This window comes from Hemiscyllium ocellatum, unplaced genomic scaffold, assembly GCF_020745735.1.
Source record: "Hemiscyllium ocellatum isolate sHemOce1 unplaced genomic scaffold, sHemOce1.pat.X.cur. scaffold_898_pat_ctg1, whole genome shotgun sequence".
NCBI lineage: Eukaryota > Metazoa > Chordata > Chondrichthyes > Orectolobiformes > Hemiscylliidae > Hemiscyllium > Hemiscyllium ocellatum.
In genome coordinates, this window is record NW_026869293.1 from 1 (window position 1) to 21989 (window position 21989).

The 21989-nt window shown below is 49.7% G+C and overlaps 4 non-coding genes across 4 annotated transcripts; all 4 read right to left on the reverse strand.

The window, feature by feature from the left end:
• Positions 1–7862: 7862 nt before the first annotated feature.
• trnav-cac (transfer RNA valine (anticodon CAC)) lies at positions 7863–7935 on the reverse strand. The gene has a single exon. It is a non-coding gene; the product is annotated as a tRNA-Val (tRNA).
• Positions 7936–14047: 6112 nt separating this feature from the next.
• Positions 14048–14120, reverse strand: trnak-cuu (transfer RNA lysine (anticodon CUU)). The gene has a single exon. It is a non-coding gene; the product is annotated as a tRNA-Lys (tRNA).
• Positions 14121–17926: 3806 nt separating this feature from the next.
• Positions 17927–17999, reverse strand: trnak-cuu (transfer RNA lysine (anticodon CUU)). Its single transcript has one exon. It is a non-coding gene; the product is annotated as a tRNA-Lys (tRNA).
• Positions 18000–21043: 3044 nt separating this feature from the next.
• trnak-cuu (transfer RNA lysine (anticodon CUU)) lies at positions 21044–21116 on the reverse strand. The gene has a single exon. It is a non-coding gene; the product is annotated as a tRNA-Lys (tRNA).
• Between the last annotated feature and the right edge of the window lie 873 nt (positions 21117–21989).

The window sequence follows — 21989 nt, forward strand, 5'->3', positions numbered from 1 at the left end:
TGCATCTTTGTGCCAAAGGGAACTGACAAAGCAACAGGTTGTAATGTGTGTGTGTGTCTGTGTATGTGTGTGTGTGTGAGAGAGAGAGGAGTTTGATAGAAGTCTGTGAACATAAGGATGTCTACAGACACTGACTGGACTGAGTCTTCGTGTGAACATTGAGAACGGAATCGGAGGTTAGTATTCGTCAGGCTGGCCGGTCTCAGGTGCTGATTTCAGTTGCGGCTTGTCTTTGAACTGGCAGTTTTGAGTCTTACTCCTGATTGTGCGGGTTTAACTTTTTGTCAACTCATAAACGAACTGGAGTGTGACCTCGTGTTAAAATTGACACCCACTCCCACCTCCCCTCCCCAAAGGCACCTGCTGCTGGGGAGTCAGACTCGCTTCCCCTGCCCCAGGCGGGTTTGACAGAGCCGCAGGTTACAGTCTGTGTCTGTGAGTGTGTGCAGTTTCTGTGTGTACGGCCCCAACCCTCCCCCAGTGTCGATGGGAAAGGCAGTAGCACTGGGGAATGGAGCTCTCAGCGAACCAAGCGGCTGCAGAGAGAGAGAGGGAGAGAGTCTGTGTGTCGCTGCACTCCATTAGACTGCAGGGACAATTAAGGAGAAAGTGAGGACTGCAGATGCTGGAGGTCAGATTGAAAGTGTGCTGGAAAAGCACAGCAGGTCAGGCAGCACCCCGAGGAGCAGGGGAGTCGACATTTCGGGCAGACGCCCTTCACCAGGAATCCGAGAGGATTGGGCCTCCTGATTGACTCAGACCAGTGAAAGATCAGGGCGCGTCCAATGGGAGAGAGCTGTTGTGCGGAACGTTGTGTGTGTGTTTGAAGATGGGCGCATATCGCCCAACTTGAGGCTCGAACCTGCAATTAAGAGTCTCATGCTCGACCGACTGAGCTGGCCGGCCTTGCCCCCTTGCCCCGGCTCGGTCACTCCTGCTGTAGGGGGAATTGCCTTTTTTTCCATACACTCACTACAAACTCACAAATCCACAGAGAAAAAAGGGAGTGACTCTCAGAGTCTGAGTCTACATAACTCTGTGTCGCCAGCAAGCCACTCAGTTCAAGGGACAATTAGGAACACGGTAACACTTTCTGGCCTCACAAGGCGACGCCCCCATCTCATGAACCATCACCAACCTCATCCATTCCCTTGTAAGGTCAGGAGAGATCATCCACAGCTGCCCTCCAGGAGGCCACTCTCTGTGAACTTGCATTATCTGACTCTCTGCTGCCCCTGTCTGGGACCTGGATACAAATCCCAGGTCTGCCATCAGCTTTTCTCTGAACAAAAAAAATGATTGACCAAACACAGCCCTATCTTGTGAAGGCGTAGCTCCAATCAAACACACTGCACTGACAAACCACAAATACTTGCAGCAGCTCAACCTGCTGTTTCTATTTGCAAAATGTTTTTTTGCCACTTGATGTCACAGTGAGAAAGTGAGGACTGCAGATGCTGGAGATCAGAGTCAAAAGGCGTTGGTGCTGGAAAGCACAGCAGTATCCGAGAGTGGGAGAATCGACTTTTCGAGCATCAGCACTTCCTTAGGAGTTGGGGCTGTGAGACTGGGCCCAGCACCATGAGAGAAAGCGCAATGAATGCACCCAGGATTGAACCGGGGATAGTATGCATTGGAGGCGGCTGTGATAACCAGGAAACAACAGAAACTTCACAAGCACTGCCGCTTCATACGTGCCCTTTTCGGCTTGGAGGCACCCCTGTGAGTCACTGTGAACAGGTCAAATCTCAGAAAGAGCTGTGACACACCTCCGACATCAGTTGTGAAAGAGGTAGACTTTCTCTTTTGAGCAGATAGATGGAGCATTTCACTTCCGGCCAGCTGCTTTGACGACCGCAATCTGTCCTCCATACGCAGTGAGGTCTGGACTATGTCAGAAAGACATTTAGCAAATTGAAAACAGCAGGTTTAGCTGCTGCAGGTATTCATGGTTTGTCAGTGCAGTGTGTTTGTAACTCTATCACAAGATAGAGTTAAAAATCTCACAACACCAGGGTATTGTCCAACACGTTTATTTGGAAGCAATGGCTGTTGAGTTCTGCTCCTTCATCAGGGAGCTGTGGAGCAGGATCGTAAGACACAGAATTTACAGCAAAAGATCACAGTGTCATGCAACTGAAAGAATATATTGAACAAACCTAGATTGGTGTTAAGTCACTCCCAGGAGGTCAACAATACCCTCCGGTACAACTCCTCCATTTCCCGGACCTCTGCCCTTGAACCCCACCTCTCCAACCGCAACAAGGATAGAAACCTTTTTGTCCTCAACTTCCACCTCACCAATCTCTGAATACAATGCATCATCCTCCACCATTTCTGCCACCTACAGCCAGACTTCAGCACCAGAGATACAGTTATGAGACTGTGTTTGTGTGTGTATGAGACTGTGTGTGTGTGAGAGAGAGAGAAGTGTGATGCCCAGTTCAATGTAATAGTGTAGGCCCCCCTAGTGGCCGGGCTGTGAAAAGCATATCGCTCAAGTCTCACTGAGCCCTGCTGCAAGATTTGATTGGCGAGACTGGGTTCTTCAGGACAGAGGGGAACAAAGCATCATTGTTTGTGTACATTTGTACCGGAGAGGGGCAGACAAATAACAGGCTGGAATGTGGGTGAGTGAGAGAGTTTGATAGAAGTCTGTGTGAACAGAGAGGTGTGTGCAGACACACGGGACTGAGCCTTCGTGTGAACATTGAGCACGGAATGGGGTGGGGTTAGTATGTTCAGGCAGCTGGCCGAGCGGTCTCAGGTGATGATTTAAGCTGCAGCTTGTCTTTGAACTGTCGATTTTTGTCTCACGCCTGATTGTGTGCGTTTAATTTTTTGTCAACTCATAAACGAACTGAAGTGTGAGCTTGTGATAAAACTGACCCCCAACCCACCCCCAAAGGCACCTGCTGCTGGGGAGTCAGACTCGCTTCCCCTGCCCCAGGCGGGTTTACAGAGCCGAAGGTTACAGTCTGTGTCTGTGAGAGAGTGCAGCCTCTGTGTGTACGGCTCAGACCCTCCCCCATGTCGATGGTAAAGGCAGCAGCACTGGGGAATGGAGCTCTCTGTGAAGTGAGCGGCTGCAGAGAGAGAGAGAGTCTGTGTGTCGCTGCACTCCATAAGACTGCAGCTAGTAATTAGGAGAAAGTGAGGACTGCAGATGGTGGCGATCAGAGTGGAAGTGTGTGGTGCTGGAAAAGCACCGCAGGTCAGGCAGCATCCGAGAAGCAGGAGAGTCGACGTTTCAGGCAGAAGCCCTTCACCAGGAACCCGAGAGTATTGAGCCTTCTGATTGACTCAGAGCAGTGAAAGATCAGGGCGCGTCCAAATGGGAGAGAGTGTGTGTGTTTTAAAAGTGGAGCCCAACGCCCAACGTGGGGTTCGAACGCACGACCCCGACATTAAGAGCTGCATGCGCTACCGACTGAGCTAGCCGGGCACCCCGCCCCCGTTTCGCTTACTGCTGTGGGGCGAATCGGCAATTACCTTTTTCCCATGTACTCACTGCAAAACACACAGATCCACAGAGAGAGAGATGTAGAGAGAGAGAGAGAGTGACTCTCAGAGCCTGAGTCTACATAGCTCTGCGTCGCCAGCAAGCCACTCAGTTCAAGGGGCAATTAGGGACGGTTAACACCCTCTGGCCGCACCAGGCGATGCCCCCATCCCATGAGCCATCACCAATCTCATCCATTCCCTTGTAAGGTCAGGAGAGAGCATCCGCAACTGCTCTCCAGGAGTCCACTCTCTGTGAACTTGCAGTTATCTGACTCTCTGCTGCCCCTGTCTGGGACCTGGATACAAATCCCAGGTCTGCCATTAACTTTTCTCTGAATAAAAAAAAACGATTGACCAGATCTCAGTCTGTTACAAACTGTGAATCTGCCCAAACACAACATTATCTTGTGAAGGTATAGCTCCAATCAAACACACTGCACTGACAAACCACAAATACCTGCAGCAGCTCAACCTGCTGTTTCTTTTTGCAAGATGTCTTTCTGACACTTGATGTCACAGGGAGAAGGTGAGGACTGCAGATGCTGGAGATCAGAGTCAAAAGGCGGGGTGCTGGAAAAGCACAGGCGGTCAGGCAGCATCCCAGGAGTGGGAGAATCGACATTTCGAACATGAACCCTTCATCAGGAATGAGGGGATGGGGCTGTGAGATTTGGCCCACTTCCATGAAGGAGGAGAAAAACATAAGATAAAGCACGATGACAGCATCCAGGATCGAATTGGGAACCGTTCACGGAGGAGGCGAACATGACAACCACGACACCATGGTAACTTCACAAATGCCTGATCTTTGTACATGTCATTTCTGGCTTGGAGTCACCCCTGTGATTCACTGTGACCAGGTCAAATCTCTGAGCAAGAGCTGGGACACACTTCCTGACATCAGTTGTGAAACAGGTAGACTTTCTCTTTTGGGCAGATAGATGGAGCATTTCACTTCCGGCCAGATGCTTTGACGAGTGCTTTTGACCTCCATACCCAGTGAGATCTGTGCTGTGCCATCAAGTGTCAGAAAGACGTTTAGCAAATTGAATTTGCAGGTTTAGCTGTTTCACAGTGTCATGCAACTGAAAGAATATATTGATCAAACTTAGATTGGTATTAAGTCTTTCATCATTCAGAGAGGGTTGCAGGTTTCGGGTCAGTAATATGTAAATCCCAGAACTTCTTTGAAATCACATTCTCGAGATAACAAGGTTTTTATATATATATATATATATATATACACACACACACACATATAAAGGTGAATTCTCAGCTCAGACAATGCATTGAAGGTGTGAGATTAGAGTCTGTCTGTGTCAAAAGTCATTGCTTCCAAATACCCCTATCTCAGACACCTTCCTCCACTTCCTGGACCTCTCCATCTCCATATCCTGTGACTGACACAAAGTGGGTATCCACTTCAAACCCACCAACTCCCACCACGCCTCCTGTAAAACTGCAACCCATCAGTCCCAATTTCTCTGCCTCCACCGCATCGGCTCCCAGAAGAATCAAGTCCACTCCTGAACATTCCTGATGACCTCTTACTTCAAGGACCATAATTTTCCCTCCGAGGAGTTCAACGATGCCCTCCAGTACAACTGCTCCACTTCCTACACCTCTGCCCTTGAACCCCAACTCTCCAACCGCAACAAGGATAGAAACCCCCTTGTGCTCACCTTCCACCTCACAAATCTCTGAATACAATGCATCATCCTCCACCATTTCTGTCACCTACAGTCAGACTTCACCACCAGAGACATAGTTATGAGACTGTGTGTGTGTGAGGCGACTGTGTGTGTGTGTGTGTGTGTGTGTGTGTGTGGTGTGTGTGTGTGTGTGTGTGAGAGAGAGAGAGAGAGAGAGAGAGAGATGAAGTGTGGTGCCCAGTTCAAAGTAATAGTGTAGCCCCCCCCCCCCACTAGTGGCCGGGCTGTGAAAAGCACATTGCTCAAGTCTCACTGAGCCCGGCTGCAAGATTTGATTGGCGAGACGGGGTCCTTCAGTCCAGAGGTGGGAATAAAGCATCATTGTTTGTGTGTATTTGTACTCAAGGGAGGGTGGGGGGTGTGGGGGCTGACAAAACAACAGGCTGGAATGTGGGTGAGTGAGAGAGTTTGATAGAAGTCTGTGTGAACGGAGAGGTGTGTGCAGACACTGACTGGACTCAGTCTTCGTGTGAAGATTGAGCACGGAATGGGGTGGGGTTAGTATGTGTCAGGCTGGCCGAGCGGTCTCAAGTGCTGATTTAAGCTGCAGCTTGTCTTTGAACTGGCGGTTTTTGTCTCTCTCTTGATTGTGTGCGTTTATTTTTTTTTCTAACCTCATAAACGAACTGGAGTGTGAGCTTGTGATAAAATTGATACCCTCCCCCAACCCCCAAGGTACCTGCTGCTGGGGAGTCAGACTCGCTTCCCCTGCCCCAGGCGGGTTTACAGCGCCGCAGTTTACAGTTTGTGTCTGTGAGTGAGTGCAGCCCTCATCCTCCCGCAGTGTCGCTGGGAAAGGCAGCAGCACTGGGTAATGGAGCTCTCAGTGAAGCGAGCGGCTGCAGAGAGAGAGAGTCTGTGTGTCGCTGCACTCCATCAGACTGCAGGGAGAAATTAGGAGAAAGTGAGGACTGCAGATGCTGGAGATCAGAGGGAAGTGTGTGGTGCTGGAAAAGCACAGCAGGTCAGGCAGCGTCCGAGGAGCAGGAGAATCGACGTTTCGGGCAAAAGCCCTTCACCAGGAACCCGAGAGTATTGAGCCTCCTGATTGACTCAGAGCAGTGAAAGATCCGGGCGCGTACAAATGGGAGAGATTTGTTGTTCGGGAATGTGTGTGTGTTTCAAAAGCGGAAGCCCATCGCCTAACGTGGGACCCGAACCCACGAGCCAGAGATTAAGAGTCGCATGCTCAACCGACTGAGCTAGCCGGGCCACACGAGCGCCGTCCCCCCTACTGCTGTGGGGGGAATTGGCAATTACTTTTATCCCATGGAGAGAGATGTAGAGAGAGTGACTCTCAGAGCCTGAGTCTACATAACTCTGTGTCGCCAGCAAGCCACAGAGAGAGAGATGTAGAGAGAGAGACTCTCAGAGCTTGAGTCTACATAACTCTGTGTCGCCAGCAAGCCACACAGTTCAAGGGGCAATTAGGGACGGGTAACACCCTCTGGCCTCACCAGGCGACGCCCCCATCTCATGAGCAATCACCAACCCCATCCTTTCCATTGTAAGGTCAGGAGAGAACATCCACAACTGCTCTCCAAGAGTCCACTCTCTGTGAACTTGCAGTTATCTGACTCCCTGCTGCCCCTGTCTGGGACCTGGATACAAATCCCAGATCTACCATTAGCTTTACTCTGAATTAAAAAACGATTGACCAGATCTCAGTCTGGTACAACCTGTGAACCTGTCCAAACACGGCCTTATCTTGTGAAGGCGTAGCTCCAATCAAACACACTGCACTGACAAACCACAAATACCTGCAGCAGCTCAACCTGCTGTTTCTATTTGCAAGATGTCTTTCGGCCCCTTGATGTCACAGGGAGAAGGTGAGGACTGCAGATGCTGGAGATCATATTCGAGACTGTGGTGCTGGAAAAGCACAGACGGTCAGGCAGCATCCGAGGAGCAGGAGAATGGAGTTTCAGGCAAAAGCCTTCCATCAGGAATGAGGATTGTGAGCCAACGGAGTGGAGAGATAAATTGGAGGGGGAGTGGGTCTGGGGGAAACGTAGCTGAAAGTCTGACTTGGAGATGGAAGTGGGGCTGAAATTGGATAGATGACCCATAAATCGCAGGCAGTCCCCAAGCGGAAACAGACATGTGCAAGGACCTTCTAAGTGTTTAGTTTCCATAGTGTAGTGGTTGTCATGTTTGCTTCACACGCGAAAAGTCCCCAATTCGATTCTGGATGGGAGAATTGTGCTGCGGTACTTTATTTTCGACATATCGCACTTTCATCTCCATTCCCCCCCCCTCCCCCTTCCATTGATTTCTACACCCCCTCGGCTCACTGCCTGATTTCTGATGGAGGCCGTCTGCCTGACACTTCGATTCTCCTGCTCCTGCTGCTGACTGACCTGCTGTGCTTTTCCAGCACCACACTCAGGACTCTGCTATCCAGTCCTCCATCTCTCTGACAGTGAGAGAGAGCCTGGATCTCTGGGATGTGGCTCCAAGATCCATGTTGGGAGACTGACGTCTTTAGAAACACACACCTTCTCTCCAACAGCTCTCTGACCCACTCCAAAATTTCCACTGACCTCTCACTGACGCTGTCCCCAGGAATCAATTCTCAGCTTCGGATGGGGGAACATGTGAGTGCGGGCCTTTTTCCCGAAAGGAAGATAAAGTACCGCAGCATAATGTTCCCACCCAGGATCGAACTGGGGACCTTCCGCGTGTGAGGCGAACGTGATAACCACTACACTATAGGAACTGTACGCTAGCTGCCTCCTTGTTCATGTCAACGTCCGGCTGGGGACACCCTGTGGTTCATGGGTCATCTGACAAATTTCAGCCCCACTTCCATCTCCAAGTCAGACTTTCAGCTGCGTTTCCCCCAGACCCACTCCCCCTCCCATTTATCTCTCCACCCCGTTGGCTCACAATCCTCATTCCTGATGAAAGGCTTTTGCCTGAAACTGCATTCTCCTGATCCTCGGATGCTGCCTGACTTTCTGTGCTTTTCCAGCACCACACTCTCGACTATGATCTCCAGTATCTGCAGTCCTCACTTTTTCCCATCTTTAAACTTTGAACACCGTTCAACTTCCTCTTTGGTCAGCTGACTCCACATAAATTCTCTCTTTCTCTTCTCATTCTCTTTGGTCTCTCTCTCTCTCATTTACTCCTCCCCGCCAACATCGCTTCTGTATAAAAAACATCCTTTTCCTCATTTGGAGGTGCCGGTGGTGGACTGGAGTATACAAAGTTAAAAATCACACAACTCCAGGTTATAGTCCAAGCGGTGAGATTGGAAGCATTAGCTTTCAGAGCGCTGCTCCTTCATCTGACGGGTGTGGAGGACACAATTGTAAGACACTGAATTTATAGCAAAAGTTTACAGTGTGATGTAACTTAAATTATATATTAAAAAATACCTTGATTATTTGTTAAACCTCTCATCTGTTAGAATGAAAATGATAGTTTCACTTCTTTCATATGTAAATCACAAAACCCTATCTCCCTTCGTGGTGAATTCTCCATTCGGTGTTCTTTGTACCATCACGTCTAGGAATGGTAGCTGGTTGTCCTTTTCTTCCTCTCTCGTGAATCGGATTCCTGTGAGTGTGGCGTTGATGATCCGGTGTGTGTTCTCTATTTCTGTGTTTTTAATGATTACAAAAGTGTCGTCCACGTATCTGACCCAGAGTTTGGGTTGTAATTGCGTTAGAACTGTTGTTTCTAACCTTTGCATTACTGCTTCTGCTATGAGTCCGGAGCTCGGTGAGCCCATGGGTGTTCCGTTGATTTGTTCATATATCTGGTTGTTGAATGTGAAGTGTGTTGTGAGACATAGGTCCAGTAGTTTAAGTGTGCCTTCTTTGTTAATAGGTTCAGCGTCCTGTTGTCTGTTATGTATGTCCAGCAGTTTGGATATTGTTTCTCTGGCTAGGGTTTTGTCAATAGAAGTGAACAGTGCCATTACATCAAATGAGACCATGGTTTCTTCCTTGTCTATGTGTATATTTCTGATGATGTCCAGGAATTCTTGTGTTGACTGTAAAGAGTGTCTGGATCCGCTGATCAGGTGTTTCAGTTTCTGTTGTAGCTCTTTAGCCAGTTTGTGTAATGGTGTCCCTGGTAGTGATACTATGGGTCTGAGTGGGATGTCTGGTTTGTGTACTTTAGGTAGTCCATAGAATCTGAGACCAGGTTTTTTTCCCGTGATGGAGAGGCTTCCATCTGCCCGATTTCTGCCTCATTTTGCTGATACGCTCCTCCCAAGACTTGGCGCATGCCCCATTCCCCCCGAACCAAATACCCAAACACCCTGACTGAGTGTTGCAGACTGGCACATTCCAAGGTCCAGGACTACGTGTTGAGGGCCGCTCTGAAGCTTGGGGCAGCTGCTGCCAAGGCGCGGTGGGGAAAGACCACCGTGTAACATCTGCCTGCCTAAGGAAGAACAGGGGGCCCATGCAGTCATTTGGGCTCTGCTGACACCTCAGCTAAAACATGTAATCGCACAGACCTGTAAAGAGGAATGATTACTCTGTTTCGGTATGCAAAGAAATGGAATGTTTACATATGTATGGCTTGTCCAGTTGTATAGATCATCAAAGTATTTTATGAATAAAGTATATTTTTGAAATTAATAAAAGAGCTTGTGTGCCCATGGCCTTTAGTTTGGTCGGGGGGTAATGATATCCTGTTGCGAGGAGGCAACTTCACCATCTCCGAGGTTAAGGAGGTGGTGGACGGGCGCCTCGTCGTCACTGACGTCATGTACAGGAATGCTCCCCTGAGACCGATTAATGTGTACGCCCCAGTGGGTAAGAGTGAACGGTTGGCCGTCCTGCAGCAGCTTCCACTGTTGCTGGCTACGTCCAGGCCGGTCACTCTGGCCGGAGACTTCAACTGAATCATTGACACAGATGGACGATCCGGCGGGGGAGACAGTAAACTGGACGCCACGTCCAGAGCCCTGATGGACACGGTAAAAGATGCCAAGCTGCACGGCGTCTTCAGCACCCCTGCAGAGGGAGCGCAGCGTGGATACACCTGGTCATGGGCAGATGGGTCTATCCACTTAAGGATAGATTACCTGTTTGTGCCCCAAACGCTCTCGGTCAGATCCACCGTCGTCAAGCCAGTGTTCTTCTCTGACCACTGCCTCCTGCTGGCCGACTCTCACCTACAGGATGAGCAGCGGGCTGGTAAGGGAATGTGGAAGCTGAACACAAAGCTGTTGAAACATTGAGGAGTTCAAGAGGGACTACGCAGTTGGAGAACCGTGAAGCCCCTCTTTGAGTCACCAGTGGACTGGTGGGAATCTGTACAAGAGAACATCAAGAGGTTCTTCATCCTCAAAGGTGCTCAGGAGGCGAGAGAGAGACGGTGAAAGCTGTCCCAGCTATCTCCATTAGGAATGAGGCTGTGAGCCAAGGGGGTAGTGAGATAAATGGGCGGGGTGGGGGGCAGGTAGTTTCCATGATCTCTTATGTTATTCTAATGTCACGGTTAGACATTTAGTGTCAGCTTTCGTAACAACGATCTCTCATTCCAGGTCTACTTAATATTTTCCTCATGCTATGATTAGATATATATTGTCAATAGTCTCAAGCAGGCTGACTCGACCCACTATTAATTAGATATTTAATGTCATGTCCCAAATATTTATGGCCCCAATCTTGTCGTAGTGATACTTAACAGGGAGACTAACTTTAGTAACTATGTTATCTCAACTCGTCATAGTGTACTTTCTGCCGCAACCTTATTCTGCTAATTAGTGTAAGAGCTGTCCACTATTATTATTCCATCCTACATTCCACAGATCCCTTGCAACAGATCGCCAGTGATCTTCATGGTTTAACCCTTCCCATGCTTTCATGCTCTTTATTTCCCATAACGGCAGAGCTCTTGGAGAATTGAACAAAGTGTCTTTCCCATCCTCTCCTCCAACCAGACCCTCCTCCAACTGAGGTGTTTGAACTCCTCAATGGGAGGACAGCTTCTTCTGGTATTCCTAGAGGAGACCATTCTGCCCATTTAGTCCGTGCTGGGGGAGGATGGGGAGGAGGAAGGGTTCTCGCTGAGGGGATGGGTAAACAAAATGAGCCCGTGGGAGGAGTGCAAAGGCAGCGCTGAGTGAGTGAGAAACTCCCTTAGTGTCTGTGTGACTGTGTGTGTAGGTGTGACTCTGTGTGTAACTGTGTCTCTGTGTCTGTGCGTGTGGGTGAGTGTGTGTGTGTGTGCGGATGACTGTGTGGCGGCCAGTTCAATGTGAGCGCCTAGGGGCCCCCTAGTGGCCTGGATGTGAAAGGCACTTTGCTCAGGTCTCCAGGCGCACTGCTGCAAGATTTGAGTGGCGAGTTCTGGTCGTTCAGTATGGTGGGAGAATAAAGCATCATTGTTTGTGCATCTTTGTACCAAAGGGGGCTGACAAAGCAACAGGTTGTAATGTGTGTGTGTGTCTGTGTGTGTGTGTGTGTGAGAGAGAGAGAGTTTGATAGAAGTCTGTGAACAGAGGGATGTGTACAGACACTGAATGGGCTGAGTCTTCGTGTGAACATTGAGAACGGAATCGGGGGTTAGTATGTGTCAGGCTGGCAGAGGAGACTCAGGTGCTGATTTCAGTTGCGGCTTGTCTTTGAACTGGCAGTTTGAGCCTCACTCCTGATTGTGCGGGTTTAACTTTTTGTAAACTCATAAACGAACTGGAGTGTGACCTCGTGTTAAAATTGGCACCCACCCCCACCCCAAGGCACCTGCTGCTGGGGAGTCAGACTAGCTTCCCCTACCCCAGGCGGGGTTTACAGAGCCGCAGGTTACTGTTTGTGTCTGTGAGTGTGTGCAGTTTCTGTGTGTACGGCCCAGACCCACCCCAGTGTCGATGGGAAAGGCAGCAGCACTGGGGAATGGAGCTCTCAGTGAACCAAGCGGCTGCAGAGAGAGAGAGGGAGAGAGCCTGTGTGTCGCTGCACTCCATTAGACTGCAGGGACAATTAAGGAGAAAGTGAGGACGGCAGATGCTGGAGGTCAGAGTGAAAGTGTGCTGGAAAAGCACAGCAGGTCAGGCAGCACCCGAGGAGCAGGGGAGTCGACATTTCGGGCAGACGAATTCACCAGGAATCCGAGAGGATTGGGCCTCCTGATTGACTCAGAGCAGTGAAAGATCAGGGCGCGTCCAAATGGGAGAGAGCTGTTGTGCAGAACGTTGTGTGTGTGTTTGAAGATGGGTGCATATCGCCCAAAGTGGGGCTCGAACCTGCGATTAAGAGTCTCATGCTCGACCGACTGAGCTGGCCGGGCCTCGCCCCGGCCTCGGTCACTCCTGCTGTCGGGGGAATTACCTTTTTCCCATATATTCACTACAAACTCACAAATCCACAGAGAGAAAGGGAGTGACTCTCAGAGTCTGAGTCTACATGCCAGCAAGTCACTCAGTTCAAGGGACAATTAGGAACACGGTAACAGTTTCTGGCTTCACCAGGCGACGCCCCCATCTCATGAACCATCACCAACCTCATCCATTCCCTTGTAAGGTCAGGAGAGATCATCCACAGCTGCCCTCCAGGAGGCCACTCTCTGTGAACTTGCAATTAACTGACTCTCTGCTGCCCCTGTCTGGGACCTGGATACAAATCCCAGGTCTGCCATCAGCTTTTCTCTGAACAAAAAAAATGATTGACCAAACACAGCCCTATCTTGTGAAGGCGTAGCTCCAATCAAACACACTGCACTGACAAACCACAAATACCTGCAGCAGCTCAACCTGCTGTTTATATTTGCAAAATGTCTTTCTGCCACTTGATGTCACAGGAAGAAAGTGAGGACTGCAGATGCTGGAGATCAGAGTCAAAAGGCGTTGGTGCTGGAAAAGCACAGCAGTATCCGAGGAGTGGGAGAATCGACTTTTCGAGCATCAGCACTTCGTTTTGAGTTGGGGCTGTGAGACTGGGCCCAGCACCATGAGAGAAAGCGCAACGAATGCACCCAGGATTGAACCGGGGATAGTATGCATCGGAGGCGGATGTGATAACCAGGAAACAACAGAAACTTCACAAGCACTGCCGCTTCATACGTGCCCTTTTCGGCTTGGAGGCATCCCTGTGAGTCACTGTGAACAGGTCAAATCTCAGAAAGAGCTGTGACACACCTCCTGACATCAGTTGTGAAAGAGGTAGACATTCTCTTTTGAGCAGATAGACGGAGCATTTCACTTCCGGCCAGCTGCTTTGACGACTGCAATTGTCCTCCATACCCAGTGAGGTCTGGACTGTGTCAGAAAGACATTTAGCAAATTGAAACAGCAGGTTTAGCTGCTGCAGGTATTCATGGTTTGTCAGTGCAGTGTGTTTGTAGCTGTGCCTTCACAAGATAGAGTTAAAAATCTCACAACACCAGGGTATTGTCCAACAGGTTTATTTGCAAGCAATGGCTGTTGAGTTCTGCTCCTTCATCAGGGAGCTGTGGAGCAGGATCGTAAGACACAGAATTTATAGCAAAAGATCACAGTGTCATGCAACTGAAAGAATATATTGAACAAACCTAGATTGGTGTTAAGTCACTCCCAGGAGGTCAACAATACCCTCCGGTACAACTCCTCCATTTCCAGGACCTCTGCCCTTGAACCCCACCTCACCAACCAGTGAGGACTGCAGATGCTGGAGATCAGAGTGGATGAGTGTGATGCTGGAAAAGCACAGCAGGTCAGGCAGCGTCCGAGGAGCAGGAGAATCGGGGTTTCGGGCAAAAGCCCTTCACCAGGAACCCGAGAGTATTGAGCCTCCTGATTGACTCAGAGCAGTGAAAGATCAGGGCGCGTCCAAATGGGAGAGAGCTGTTGTTCGGGAATGTGTGTGTGTTTTAAAAGGGGAGCCCATCGCCCAACGTGGGGCTCGAACCCACGACCCTGAGATTAAGAGTCTCATGCTCTACCGACTGAGCTAGCCGGGCTACGCGAATGCATGGCCTTCTACTGCTGTGGGGGGAATTGGCAATTACCTTTTTCCCATGTACTCACTGCAAACACACAGATCCACAGAGAGAGAGATGTAGAGAGAGAGAGTGACTCTCAGAGCCTGAGTCTACACAACTCTGTGTCGCCAGCAAGTCACTCTGTGAGATTTGGCCCACTTCCATGAAGGAGGGGAAAAACATAAGATAAAGCACGTTGACAGCATCCAGGATCGAATTGAGAACCGTACACGGAGGAGGCGAACGTGACAACCACTACACCATGGAAGCTTCACAAGTGCCTGACCTTTGTACATGTCATTTCTGGCTTGGAGTCACCCCTGTGATTCACTGTGAACAGGTCAAATCTCTGAGCAAGAGCTGGGACACACCTCCTGACATCACTTGTGAAAGAGGTAGACTTTCCTCTTTTGGGCAGATAGATGGAGCATTTCACTTCCTGCCAGATGCTTTGACGAGTGCTTTTGACCTCCATACCCAGTGAGGTCTGTGCTGTGTCATCAAGTGTCAGAAAGACATTTAGCAAATTGAAACAGCAGGTTTAGCTGCTGCAGGTATTTATGGTTTGTCAGTGCAGTGTGGTTGTAGCTGTGCCTTCACAAGGTAGAGTTAAAAATCTCACAACACCAGGATGTAGTCCAACAGGTTTATTTGCAAGCAATGGCTGTTGAGTTCTGCTCCTTCATCAGGGCGCTGTGGAGCAGGATCATAAGACACAGAATTTATAGCAAAAGATCACAGTGTCATGCAACTGAAAAAATATATTGAACACACCTAGATTGTTGTTAAGTCTTTCATCATTGAGAAAGGGTTGCAGGTTTCGGGTCAGTAATATGTAAATCCCAGAACTTCTTTGAACTCACATTCTCGACATAGCAAGGTTTTATATACATATAAAGATGAATTTTCAGCTCAGACAATGCATTGAAGGTGTGAAGTTAGAGTCTGTCTGTAACAAAAACCATTCAAAAGCCATTGCTTCCAAATACCCCTATCTCAGATACCTTCCTCCACTTCCTGGACCTCTCCATCTCCATATCCTGTGACTTACACAAAGCGGGCATCCACTTCAAACCAACCAACTCCCACCCCGCCTCCTGTAAAAGTGCAATCCATCAGTCCCAATTTCTCTGCCTCCACCGCATCTGCTCCCAGAAGAATCAATTCCACTCCAGAACATTTCAGATGACCTCTTACTTCAAGGACCATAATTTTCCCTCCCAGGAGGTCAATGATGTCCTTCAGTGCAACTTCTCCACTGCCCGCACCTCTGCCCTTGAACCCCACCTCTCCAACTGCAACAAGGATAGAAACTCCCTTGTCCTCACCTTCCACCTCACCAATCTCTGAATACAATGCATCATCCTCCACCATTTCCATCAACTACAGTCAGACTTCACCACCAGAGATATAGTTCCCTCTTTACCTTTTTCAGCACTCTGCACCAAGCATTCCTTTCCTTGTTAGGTCTACGCCCCCCATCAACCCATCCACTACTCCCGGCACCTTCCCTTGCCACTTCAAGAGGTGTAGAATCTGCACCTACAACTCCCCACTCATCTCCATCCAAGGGCTTTAAGGATCCTTCCACATCTGATAGAGATTTTCCTGCACATCCAAACACCTCATCTGCTGTGTCCATTGCTCTCGATGTGGTCTCCTCTACATTGGGGAGACAGGATGTCAACTTGTGGCATGTCCCAGAGAGCATCTGTGGGACACACACACTAAATAACTGCGCCTTCCTGTGGCCAACCACTTCAACTACGCTCCCACTCCGCCAATGACATGCAAGTCCTGGCCCTTCTCCACTGCTAAATCCCAGCCACCCAACGACTGCAGGAAGAACGCTTCATCTTCTGCCTTGGGACGCTCTGACCACACACAATCAATGTCAATTTCAACAGTTTTCAAATCTCCCCTCCCACCCACCTAATCCCAGATCCAACCCTCCATTCGGCACCGCCCTCTTGAACTGTCCTATATGTCCATCTTCCTTCCCACCTATCTGCTCCACATACTGCTCCGGCCTAACACCATCACCTACCACTTCATCTACCTATCGCATTCTCAGCTACCTTACTCCCCCAAGCCTCACTCCCCCTCCCATTTATCTCTCTGACCCCATGGGCCCTACATTCCTGATGAAGAGCTAATGCTTGAAATGTTGACTCACCTGCTCCTCAGATGCCACCTGACCTGTTGTGCTTTTCACCAACACCTTGCACCCTGGCCTCAGGGTCACGTGGACCATCTCAGACACATTCCTCCACTTCCACATACTTTAACCCTTTCCCATGATTTCATGCTCTTTATTTTCCATATAAGCAGGGCTCCTGGAGACTTGAACAAAGTGTCTTTCCCATCCTGTCATCCAACTCGACCCTCCTCCAAATGAGCTGTTTGAACTCCCCAATGGGGACGCAGCTTCTTTTGGCATTCATTCAGAAGATCATTCTGCCCATTTAGTCCATGCTGGTGGGGGATGGTGGAGGGGTTCTCGCTGAGGAGCTGGTTAAATGGGAATGGACAGCAACATGAGCCGGTGGGAGGTGTGCAAAGGCAGCGCTGAGTGAGTGAGAAACCCCCTTAGTGTCTGTGTGGACTGTGTGTGTAACTGTGTGTGTATATAAGACTGTGTGTGTGTGTGTGTGTGTGTGTGTATGAGACTGTGTGTGTGTATATGAGACTGTGTGTTTGTGTGTGAGACTGTGTCTGTGAGACTGTGTGTATATGAGACTGTGTGTGAGAGACTGTGTGTGTGAGAGAGAAACTGTGTGTGTGAATGAGACTGTGTGTGTGTGTGAGACTGTGTGTGTGAGAGAGAGAAAGAGAGTTGAAGTGTGATGCCCAGTTCAATGTAATAGTTGAGGGCCCCCTTGGTGGCCTGGCTGCAAAAAGCACATTGCTCAAGTCTCCTGGACCCCTGATTGGCGAGACGGGGTCCTTCAGTCCAGAGGTGGGAATAAAGCATCATTGTTTGTGTTCATTTGTGCACTGATGGGGGGGGGGGGTGCTGACAAAGCAACAGGCTGGAATGTGGGTGAGTGAGAGAGTTTGATAGAAGTCTGTGTGAACAGAGAGGTGTGTGCAGACACTGACTGGACTGAGCTTTCGTGAACATTGAGCACGAAATGGGGGGTTAGTATGTGTCAGGCTGGCCGAGCGGTCTCAGGTGCTGATTTAAGCTGCTGTTTGTCTTTGAACTGACGGTTTGAGTCTCACTCCTGATTGTGTGCGTTTAATTTTTTGTAAACTCAGAAACGAATTGGAGTGTGAGCTTGTGATAAAACTGACCCCCAACCCACCCCCACCCCCCAAGGCACCAGCTGCTGGGAAGTCAGACTCGCTTCCCCTGCCCCAGGCGGGTTTACAGAGCCACAGGTTACAGTCTGTGTCTGTGAGTGAGTGCAGCCTCTGTGTGTACGGTTCTGACCCTCCCCCAGTGTCGATGGGAAAGGCAGCAGCACTGGGTAATGGAGCTCTCAGTGAAACGAGCGGCTGCAGAGAGAGAGAGTCTGTGTGTCGCTGCACTCCATCAGACTGCAGGGAGAAAGGAGGAGAAAGTGAGGACTGCAGATGCTGGAGATCAGAGTGGATGAGTGTGATGCTGGAAAAGCACAGCAGGTCAGGCAGCGTCCGAGGAGCAGGAGAATCGACGTTTCGGGCAAAAGCCCTTCACCAGGAACCCGAGAGTATTGAGCCTCCTGATTGACTCAGAGCAGTGAAAGATCAGGGCGCGTCCAAATGGGAGAGAGTGTGTGTGTGTTAAAAGCGGAGCACACCGCCCAACGTGGGGCTCGAAACCACGACCCTGAGATTAAGAGTGTCAGGCTCTACCGACTGAGCTAGCCGGGCCACGCCAACCGTTGGTCGCGCCACGCCAACACCTTTCCTCCTACTGCTGTGGGGGGAATTGGCAATTACCTTTTTTCCCATGTACTCACTGCAAACACAGATCCACAGAGAGAAAGAGATGCAGAGAGAGAGAGTGACTTTCAGAGCTTGAGTCTACATAGCTCTGTGTCGCTAGCAAGCCACTCAGTTCAAGGGGCAATTAGGGACGGGTAACACCCTCTGGCCGCACCAGGCGACCCCCCATCTCATGAACCATCATCAACCTCATCCATTCCCTTGTAAGGTCAGGAGAGAGCATCCGCAACTGCTCTCCAGGAGTCCACTCTCTGTGAACTTGCAGTTATCTGACTCTCTGCTGCCCTTGTCTGGGACCTGGATACAAATCCCAGATCTACCATTAGCTTTTCTCTGAATAAAATAACGATTGACCAGATCTCAGTCTGGTACAACCTGTGAACCTGCCCAAACACGGCCTTATCTTGTGAAGGAGTTTCTCCAATCAAACACATTTCACTGACAAACCACAAATACCTGCAGCAGCTCAACCTGCTGTTTCTATTTGCAAGATGTCTTTCGGCCCCTTGATGACACAGGGAGAAAGTGAGGACTGCAGATGCTGGAGATCAGAGTCAAAAGGCGTGGTGCTGGAAAAGCACAGGCGGTCAGGCAGCATCCCAGGAGTGGGAGAATCGACATTTCGAACATGAACCCTTCATCAGGAATGAGGGGGGTTGGGGCTGTGAGATTTGGCCCAGGTCCATGAAGGAGGGGAAACACTTAAGATAAAACGCGATGTTCCCACCCAGGATCAAATCGGGGACCTGTCGCGCGTGCGGCAAACGTGATAACCGCGAGGAATCTTCACCAGTGCTTCAGCTTCGTACATACCCCTTCCGACTTGGAGTCACCCCTGTGATTCACTGTGAACAGGTCAAATCTCTGAGCAAGAGCTGGGACACACCTCCTGACATCAGTTGTGAAAGAGGTAGACTTTCCTCTTTTGAGCAGATAGATAGATCATTTCACTTCCGGCCAGATGCTTTGACGAGTGCTTTTGTCCTCCATACCCAGTGAGGTCTGTACTGTGCCATCAAGTGTCAGAAAGACATTTAGCAAATTGAAACAGCAGGTTTAGCTGCTGCAGGTATTTATGGTTTGTCAGTGCAGTGTGTTTGTAGCTGTGCCTTCACAAGATAGAGTTAAAAATCTCACAACACCAGGGTATAGTCCAACAGGTTTATTTGCAAGCAATGGCTGTTGAGTTCTGCTCCTTCATCAGGGAGCTGTGGAGCAGGATCATAAGACACAGAATTTATAGCAAAAGATCACAGTGTCATGCAACTGAAAGAATACATTGAACAAACTTAGATTGGTGTTAAGTCTTTCATCATTCAGAAAGGGTTGCAGGTTTCGGGTCAGTAATATGTAAATCCCAGAACTTGTTTGAACTCTCATTCTTGAGATAGCAAGGTTTTATATACATATAAAGGTGAATTCTCAGCTGAGACAATGCATTGAAGGTGTGAGGTTAGAGTCTGTCTGTATCAAAAGCCATTCAAAAGCCATTGCTTCCAAATACCCCTATCTCAGACACCTTCCTCCCACTTCCTGGACCTCTCCATCTCCATCTCCATATCCTGTGACTGACTCAAAGTGGGCATCCACTTCAAACCAACCAACTCCCACCCCGCCTCCTGTAGAACTGCAACCCATCAGTCCCAATTTCTCTGCCTCCACCGCATCTGCTCCCAGAAGAATCAAGTCCACTCCTGAACATCCCAGATGACCTCCTACTTCAAGGACCATAATTGTCACTCCCAGGAGGCCAACAATACCCTCCGGTACAACTCCTCCATTTCCCGCACCTCTGCCCTTGAACCCCACCTCTCCAACTGCAACAAGGATAGAAACCCTTTTGTCCGCACCTTCCACCTCACCAATCTCTGAATACAATGCATCATCCTCCACCATTTCTGCCACCTACAGTCAGACTTCAGCACCAGAGGTATAGTTATGAGACTGTGTGTGTGTGTGTGTGTGTGAGACTCTGTGTGTGTGTGTGTGAGACTGTGTGTGTGTGAGAGAGGTGTGGTGCCCAGTTCAATGTAATAGTGTAGGGCCCCCCTAGTGGCCAGGCTGTGAAAAGCATATTGCTCAAGTCTCACTGAGCCCTGCTGCAAGATTTGATTTGCGAGACGGGGTCCTTCAGGACAGAGGGGGAACAAAGCATCATTGTTTGTGTACATTTGTACCGGAGAGGGGCAGACAAAGTAACAGGCTGGAATGTGGGTGAGTGAGAGAGTTTGATAGAAGTCTGTGTGAACAGAGAGGGGTGTGCAGACACTGACTGGACTGAGCCTTCGTGTGAACATTGACAACGGAATGGGGTGGGGTTAGTATGTGTCAGGCTGGCCGAGCGTTCTCAAGTGCTGATTAAAGCTGCAGCTTGTCTTTGAACTGGCGATTTTTGTCTCACTCCTGAATGTGTGCGTTTAATTTTTTTGTCAACTCATAAACGAACTGGAGTGTGAGCTTGTGATAAAACTGACCCCCAGCCCACCCCCACCCCCCAAGGCACCTGCTGCTGGGGAGTCAGACTCGCTTCCCCTGCCCCAGGCGGGTTTACAGAGCCGCAGGTTACAGTCTGTGTCTGTGAGAGAGTGCAGCCTCTGGTGTGTACGGCCCAGACCCTCCCCCAGTGTCGATGGTAAAGGCAGCAGCACTGGGTAATGGAGCTCTCAGTGAAGCGAGCGGCTGCAGAGAGAGGGAGAGTCTGTGTGTCGCTGCACTCCATCAGACTGCAGCTAGCAATTCGGAGAAAGTGAGGACTGCAGATGGTGGCGATCAGAGTGGAAGTGTGTGGTGCTGGAAAAGCACCGCAGGTCAGGCAGCATCCGAGAAGCAGGAGAGTCGACGTTTCAGGCAGAAGCCCTTCACCAGGAACCCGAGAGTATTGAGCCTCCTGATTGACTCAGAGCAGTGAAAGATCAGGGCGCGTCCAAATGGGAGAGAGTGTGTGTGTGTGTTTTAAAAACGGAGTCCACCGCCCAACGTGGGGCTCGAACCCACGACCCTGAGATTAAGAGTCCCATGCTCTACCGACTGAGCTAGCCGGGCGTCCCTCCCGTCGTTTCTCTTACTGCTGTGGGGGGAATTGGCAATTACCTTTATCCCATGTTCTCACTGCAAACACACAGATCCACAGAGAGAGAGATGTAGAGAGAGAGAGAGAGTGACTCTCAGAGCCTGAGTCTACATAGCTCTGCGTCGCCAGCAAGCCACTCAGTTCAAGGGGCAATTAGGGACGGGTAACACCCTCTGGCCGCACCAGGCGATGCCCCCATCCCATGAGCCATCACCAATCTCATCCATTCCCTTGTAAGGTCAGGAGAGAGCATCTGCAACTGCTCTCCAGGAGTCCACTCTCTGTGAACTTGCAGTTATCTGACTCTCTGCTGCCCCTGTCTGGGACCTGGATACAAATCCCAGGTCTACCATTAACTTTTCTCTGAATAAAAAAAAACGATTGACCAGATCTCAGTCTGTTACAAACTGTGAATCTGCCCAAACACAACATTATCTTGTGAAGGTTTGGCTCCAATCAAACACACTGCACTGACACACCACAAATACCTGCAGCAGCTCAACGTGCTGTTTCTTTTTGCAAGATGTCTTTCTGACACTTGATGTCACAGGGAGAAGGTGAGGACTGCAGATGCTGGAGATCAGAGTCAAAAGGCGTGGTGCTGGAAAAGCACAGGCGGTCAGGCAGCATCCCAGGAGTGGGAGAATCGACATTTCGAACATGAACCCTTCATCAGGGAAGAGGGGATGGGGCTGTGAGATTTGGCCCACTTCCATGAAGGAGGGGAAAAACATAAGATAAAGCACGATGACAGCATCCAGGACCGAATTGGGAACTGTACACGGAGGAGGCGAACATGACAACCACTACACCATGGAAACTTCGCAAATGCCTGATCTTTATAC